This window comes from Trachemys scripta, chromosome 4 (assembly GCF_013100865.1).
Source record: "Trachemys scripta elegans isolate TJP31775 chromosome 4, CAS_Tse_1.0, whole genome shotgun sequence".
Lineage (NCBI taxonomy): Eukaryota > Metazoa > Chordata > Testudines > Emydidae > Trachemys > Trachemys scripta.
Genome location: NC_048301.1, coordinates 139,027,494 through 139,035,560, shown reverse-complemented (window position 1 = coordinate 139,035,560; position 8,067 = coordinate 139,027,494). Strand labels below are relative to the sequence as shown.

At 39.5% G+C, this 8,067-nt stretch overlaps 1 long non-coding RNA gene across 1 annotated transcript; it reads right to left on the bottom strand.

The window, feature by feature from the left end:
- Window positions 1–2,368: 2,368 nt before the first annotated feature.
- Window positions 2,369–8,067, bottom strand: LOC117876329. Its single transcript, XR_004645467.1, has 3 exons — window positions 7,712–8,067; window positions 5,227–5,346; window positions 2,369–2,503 (listed from the first exon to the last, which is right to left on the bottom strand). It is a non-coding gene; the product is annotated as an uncharacterized LOC117876329 (long non-coding RNA).

Below are 8,067 nucleotides of genomic sequence, written 5' to 3'. Positions count from 1 at the left end.
AAAGTTTTACATTGTTTAATTTTTGAATGCAGTTATTTTTGTACATAATTCTACATTTGTAAGTTGCACTTTCACGACAAAGAGATTGCATTACAATACTTGTTTGAGGCGAACTGAAAAATACTATTTTTAAAATCATTTTCACAATGCAAATATTTGTAATAAAAATAAAGGGAGCACTGTCCACTTTGTGTTCTGTGTTGTAATTGAAATCAATATTTCTGAAAATGTAGAAAACATCCACAAATATTTAAATAAATGGTTGTTTAATAGTGTGAATAATCACATGATTAATCGTGAATAACTTTTTTATCACATGATTAATCATAATTAATCTTTTTTATTGCTTGACAGCCCTAACCTCCCCCCCCCAACCCCACAGTTTTCCCATTCAGTTGTCAGCCTCCCATTTAGTTCAAACCCATCCCTGGCCCCTTTCTTTAGCTAATTTTGGTAAAAATTGAAAAATATCTACTTAAAAAAATTAATTTCACAGTTAGAGCTGGTCAGAAATTATTAATCAAAATGCTTTTTCAAGGGAAAATTTTGTCTTTATCTTAAACATTTTTGCAGAATGTGTCTATTAATACATTTTGTGTTGCCAAACTGAAAACTTTTCATGTTTTGGCTGCTGAAAACTGATTTTTTTTTTTGTTTATTTTTAAGTTTTCAGCAAAAAAAAATTTAAAATATATATTATTTTCCTCTAAATTTTTCCCAGAAAAATACCCCTGCTGATTTTCTGATGAGCAAAACTCACAGTCACGGGGAGCGGCTGAAACCTCCATTCAGGGAGGCTAGGCCGCCAGCCCCACCCCATCTGCCTGATGTATTATTTCAATGGTGTCATTTTGATTTATGTTATTTTGACTTTTACATTCTATTAAACATTTAATATCATATCTATATTATTAAATATCATACATGTGATACTAAATTTAATATTTCATATAAAAGTCAAAACAAAGTGAATCAAAACAACATTATTAAAACAAAACATTGTGACATTTTCTAAATGAGATGTTTCATTTTGGACAAAACTGCATGGAAACTATTCTGTCTAAAATGTTCACCCAACTCTAAAAAAAAAAAATCACACCAGGAAATGAAATGGTTACCTCTACTATCCGGTGTTTTCCCCTCTTTCTGCTCCTCTGTCTCCGCTTCTCCAGTGGCTTGGTCTGTAGCTCCGACCTTGCGTTCCTTGGAAAAGAAAGGTAATCAAAGCATGAATGAGGTGATTCTTTAAACGTAGCAGAGGCTGCATGAACAACTCCTCTGCTAACCGAAGGCAGAAACAGATTAACTGGTTAATAGCTGCTGGGTTATTATGGCTAACATTTTCAAAAACAGGAGGCTAATGTTAGGCTCCGACATCTATAGTTAGGCAATTAAATAAGTGGATTGATTTTCAGATGTACTGAGCTGGAAAATGGAGGAGTTTTCACAGAAAAAAACAGCTATTTGTCAAAAACCTGCTAAGCCCCAAAACATTCTCAGCCCAATACCTCAAAAACCAAAATAATTTTGGCCCAAAATTTCTCCCCCAAAAATAAAAATTTGATCAATAACTATTAAAAACTAAATAATTTTTGGCCAAAATTGCCCAAATTCAAAAGATTTTGAGGAAAATGGATACTTTTCTGGTTTAGTCAAAATCCAAATTTTTCAACAAAAAGAAAAGTTTGGAAAGATTTCCAACAGCGTAAGACAGTAGATCCCGTTTACTGGGAGCTGCTGGGTGCCCAATTCTTCTGAAAATTTGACCATTTAGGGCCTGATACAAAGGTCCTGGAAGTCAGTGGAAAGACTCCTCACAATTTCACTGGGACTTTGGATCAGGCCTTTATGAAGTGTCTAAATATTAGAGAGGGTTAGAAAATTGAAATTGTTTCGAGTGAAGACATAGCCTAGAAATTTCAAAATTTCCCACAGAAAAGAAATTAATTTGTTTCAGGAAAGTCAAAATGTTTGTTTGACTTTTTCAAAACAAAATATACTCCTTGGGTTGCTCATGATGCTTTGAGGGGCACCCAGCCCCAGGAATCCCCCACAGTCAGGAACTGCCCCAAAAGTCCCCCATTGCGGAGTGACAAGTCTAGAAGACCTGAGAGCAGCTTCCAGGGCTACCACACTCAGGGTCTCCATTGACTGAATGCCAGGCCCCCTAACATCCTGCCAGGTCAGCTGGTAGGAAACCAGGCCTGTGTTTTGGTGTAAGTCCATTGAAACTGAAATGTTTCCGCAAGGAATTTCAGTTTCAATAAATCAGTATTTTCATCCCCCCCCAAAAAAATCATTGGAAAATTCCTGATTAGCCATAAAACTAAGCTCAGTTCCCAGTGATCCTAAGGGAATGAAGGCCCCACCTCATTGGCTGCTTCAGCAGAATCAGCTGGTGGCTGGAGTCCAGGTCCTGCGTCCTGTTCAGCAGGGGCGTTTTCTGACCGTCCTGCACTTAGAGGGTTTGGTTCATTTGTATCTAGTTCTAAAGGTTTAGTTCCTGGTATGAAAAAAGTCAAAAACGGCACCTGTTCACTGAGTGTGTCAGCAAATTCCCACAGTTCATTTAAATGACCGTCTAAGAGTCTCCATCACCGGGAAAGTCTTTCCCCCATTTTACCCCATTGCTGAGTAATAGGGGGAAATATACATGTTTCAGTATGTTAACTTGTCACGGAGTGTGGGGGGAGACAAGGCCCTGCACCCCCGGCTTCCTGCAATTCACCATGACTCTCTCAGCCAGCCAGTAAAGCAGAAGGTTTATTTAGACGACAGGAACACGGTCCAAGACAGGTCTTGCAGGTACAGACCCCCTTAGTTTGGTCCATTTAGGGGCCCCAGGGACACCACAGCCCCATTGGGGGCGGGGGTCAGAGCCCCATCTGGGCTCCCCTCCATTTCACCAGCCAGCTCCAAAACTCTAACTCCCTCCAACGTCTCCCTCAGCCTCTCCCCAGCTCCTCCCCCAGCCTTTGTCCAGTTTCCCGGGCAGAAGTGTCACCTGGCCTCCAACCCCCTTCCTGGGTTCTCATGTTAGATGCTCCGGTATCCTCCCTCAAGGCCAGTCTCCCATCCCCCAATGCAGACCATCCCAGCCAAATTCCCCTGCAACCTTCCCCAGCCAACACTCCCCACTCAGCATTTAAAGACCACATTAAGAACAGTCCCAGTTTGTCACATAACTCTTCACAGTATGGCCAGTGTCTTTGTATATATCTGTGCAACACCCAGCACAACGGGACCCAAATCTCAATCACTGTGTGTCTGTGCAGCACCCCAGCATGACAGGGCCCCACTCTCAGTGGACATGTGTCTGTGCAGCACCCAGCAAGATGGGGCCGTGATCTCAGTCACTGTGTGCCTGTGTAGCGCCGGCACAGTGGGGCCCCATATCACTTAATGCATGTAGTAGTAGTAGTATTGAGAGTAATAATTATTATTATTAATAATTAAGTGGAGTGGAAAAGCCAATAGATGTTAAGGAAGATGCTCAAACATGTAGGAATCTTTTTGCAGTGGTTTTTTTTAACATTCTAAATATTTTAATGAGGTTTGGGAAAATATGACATGAATAGCTATTGGTAAAGCATCGACAACACAGCATGTCCAAAAGAAAGAAATACGATCACAACACACTTAGGGCCTCAGCTTTGCATCAGAGTCTTAACCTGATAATTCTGTCAAATCAAACTGCTCTAAAAAAACAATGACTATGTTAATATTAAAATTGGACAGCTAAAGAAAAATCACCCCTCTGTGGCATGCATTCCATTAGCAAGTGATAGCCATCCTGCTATAAAACAACTTCCCCTATTGTATGCTATAGATAACCAATCTGCAGGGCTAACTGTCCACACCTTGCAAAGTAAGGGAGATCAGCATTGTTCATTTGCTTTCACTGGTGGTAGCATTTCAGACCCACTTTGCATAAAAGTGTGAATGATAACACAAGGCATAAGTAAAACCCACTGCTGAGTGGCTATAGGTCCACAGGAATGTGAGTTGCTACAGCCCCCAGTTGCAATGAGAGAGCTGTCTCTTTAGCTCAAACTGTAGCAGCTTGTGCTGTTAGCACTGGAGGTCCCTGGTTCAATCCCCAGAGTATCACCCCAGAAGGTGGCCATCGCACAAGAATAAAATACTGGCTGGTTTAAGGGTTTGTCTACATGACAGGGGCTACAGCAGGATAGCTACTGTGCTGGTGCAATGCTAGCATAACCCTGTAGTATACAGGCGGCCTGCAGAGACAGAAGGGGTTTTTCTACGTCTGTACATAAACCACCTCCCTGAGTAGCTCAGTAGAAACATTCTTCCATCATCCTAGCTGCAGCTACACCAGAGATTAGGTTGGCATAACTCAGAAGTATAAACCAGGCAGCTATGTGTGTCATGTCCCTTTTAGTGCCTTAACGACTTAAGGGGAGATTTTCATAGGTGCAAATTGCAGTTAGGCACCTAACCTCCATGTCTTTGAAAATCTAGGTGACAGAGGATAAAAGCCTACTATTGTTTCCAGCTAACAGAGTTGCTCCTTCAGCTTAAATGGTATGAGCCTGCACTGTGGAGGTGAAGATCTTTGGGTTTCACTCTACACTGGAAAATCAAACCCTGTGAATCTATTTTAAAAAGACTTAAGATTAGAATGGATCAAAAAAATTTAGGTGGAAATGTTTAGTCAAAAATGAAATTTTTCACAAGAAAACGAAAATTTTCAATTTTCCTGCAGAAAATGTCAAAATATTTTTTTTCATTGTAAATTGACAGTTTATTTAATTTCAGCATCAAAATGGTATTTTATTTGAGATTTTGGAAACTGAAAAATTTTAATTTGGGGATCTTCTGATGTTTCCCCTCCCTTTTACTTTCACAGGAAGAGGAAAGTTTTACGAGTGAGAGGCCGTGTGTGGAGAAGGAATCCACATTTTTTCTTTTTTTACTTTTTCCAGCTTGGAAAATAACTAAAAAGCATGAGAAAGTTTTTGTGTGTGTGTGTGTGGGGGGACTTTTCACACTTTTTTTTAACTAAAAAGGAGTGAAAAAAAATTAAAAAAGAGAGAAAATCATGAGATTTTACAAAATAACAATGCTGGGGTTCTTTTTATTCAATGCTTATTTTGACTTTCCCAGGTTCTCTGGAGGAAGAACGCCCCATTCTATAAATCAAATGAGTCCCTGACAGTGAACCTTCAACCCACCAATAATACATATAATACTTTACGTTACCTTCTGTCTGACTCTGCGACCCATCTGGGCACTTCAGAGCCTGCTGACATTCCGGACAGTGTGTCCCTCCTTCCAGACATTTGCCGTCGCATTCTGCGCATTTCATTTTTATGGCTTATCCTAGAAAGCCAACCAAAGAGCTGTATCAGCAGGGATTCATGAGACAGTCCCCAAAAGATCATGAGATTTTTTTAAAGCCTCATGATTTTTAAAGCCAAATATATCAGGGTCTTTTTTCCTTCGCTTCCTGGTTTTGGAGCCTTTTGGGGATCATGGTTTGTAGCTTTTCTCCCCAGCGATGAGCAATAGAATCTGGCTTTGTTTTTAAACGAAAGCTGAGAGTCTCACAGAACTACCTGACTCCAGGAGCTGAGGATTTTTTAAAAGCACCAAATATCACAAAACAATAAAATTATGAGAGCAGCCAACATTGTATCAGTGACAAACCTAAAAACCAGTTGTGCCTCCCCATTACTTTTCAGGTAAGAGAAGTAAAATGATATAGGTAGTTGTTTTTTTTTAACATTGTAATTAATTGTGAATCTCTGATTTCATTGGCCTTAATTCTCTTCAACAATTGATCCCAGCTTTTCATTTTAAGATTTGAATTTCAAGGCATAAGCTATCCAGGAAGAAGCTGTTCATGTGAAGATCCCTGGAAGTGACAGAGCTGTGTCAAAAGTTTCATATGTGAAAACAAACCTAACAAATTCAGCTCAGCTTGCATGATTAAGGACACAAAATGAAGAAGTAAAACCAAAAATGCATTCTCATTCTCCCTTTTCTTTCATCCTTCTACCAGCACAACAGCTTTAGCAAAAATGATATTTGTCAAATATAATCAGCAGCATTAAGACAAATGGAATTGGGTGACATTGATAAATCCCTTGCAGTAGACAAGCAAATAATAATTTCCACTAAACACAAAACTGTTCTCCTCATGAAAAGGACAGTGGAAGATGGGCTGTAAGGTGGGATCGTCAGCTGGTAATATTTTACTTTCTTTTTCATGCAGTTAATACTCTTAATGATTGTGCACAATGGACATAGGCCCTGGCCTGGCAAACACATATGCACAATTTTCAAGCTCAACATTGCATTTAATTTGCCGATGTTATTAACCCCTAGCAGATGGGAACAGAGATGTTATTCTCCCCTCCTGTTCCTTTATCTTTTTGGTCTCCTGCCTTGCTTTTTTTTTTTTAAACCTTTACTCGTTCGCTCTCTTTTCTATGTGGTTTTATATCCAACTCTGATTGTATCACTTAGGAGGAGGAGTAAACTTATAGTCAGCTGAAGGAAATCTGTCATTTAATATGCCACTTGCTATCTGTGTCTGTGCAGCACCTAGCACCATGAGGCCCCATCCTTGGTTGGCCCACTGGCAGTTCTGATTAGTATTCCCAGTGAGTCTATCTGTGACACAGAACAGGTGTTGCTGACATATAATGTATCTGTATATGTTTATCATTAGGTCTGGCAGAATTTTTTGTATATAATTCTGGTGGATAATACTAATGTTTATTTTTAAGCATTTTTCTATTTTTATTTATTTAAGTTTTCACTGAAAATGTATGTACAAAATGATGTGTTTTAAGCAATTTTTAAAGATTTGTATCTATTTAAATGTTCACATTTGTGGGAAATGATGAGGGGTCAGACAATAATTATTTCATGATGCAGATGTTATTATTCAAAAAGTGAAAGCTTTATCACCATTAAAACACAAATCGTCAGTCTCACATATCAAAATATGCCAGGTAAATAGCCTTAAATCAAACTCCTGGGCCCCAGTCCACTGCTCTTCCCTCATTTTGCACTGGTGTTAATGATGGCACAAGGTGAAGGGTGGGGGGGTTCGACCAAAATTGCACATAACACATCATAGCAATGCGATATTAGTACCGCTATTAGACCTGATTCTGCTCTCAGGAACCTCAAGATAAATCCTGAGTCATCCACTGACTGCAGGTGGATTGGGGCCAGATTCTGGTCCCAGCTCCCCAGGAGTCAGTCTGGACTCAGCCACTGACTGCCATGGGGTCAGGGCAAATTGTGATCTCAGTGACACCAGTATTATAAATCTAGGGAACTCTGGAGAAGTTAATGTCATTATCCCAGTTTTAAAAGGATGGAAATAAGGAGGCACATCTAGGTTAAAGGCATATATCGGAAGTTATACCACAATGTGCCATAATTCCTGTGAATCAGAATTTAGAAAAGAACTTTCTATAAATAATCATTCCTCCATTTTAGTCAACAATGCAATTTAAACCAAGAGCAGGAAATGTCATTCTAATTTCAGCATAATACGGCTCATGCAGAAGAAGGATCCGTCTATTTGTCCTTAATTTAAGGGTTTGTTATGAATTTCAGAAACACAGGAAAATCCTACCGTCTGTACTCAGGCATAAGTCCCATCGCAAACCAACTAAGTCATGCAGGATTTAGCAGTTTAAAAAATCTTAACACTCATTTACCCTACCTTGTATCAGATTCCCTGGCCGTAAAGGTGCCTGGGTGTGCATGTTATCTTCATAGGAAATGCATCTGTTTCATGTCTGTCTATATATGCTGTATTTGAATTGCCTTCCCAAAACATGTGATTTCTTTGTTCTCTTTCTGTTTCTTGTAAGTCTTACGGAAATAACAATTATTTTGAAAGTGAAAGTAATTCAGTAACATTTGTAGTCTGCAACAGGCCAATATGCAGGTTTTCAGTTACTTCTGCCTTCAAGATGAAACTGTAGCTCCAGCTGCTGAAGTCAGGGAGGTTACAGTGTAACCAATACATCTGGAAACCCTAAGAAACAGGGGTTGTCAGTGTCACCAACCATTCAA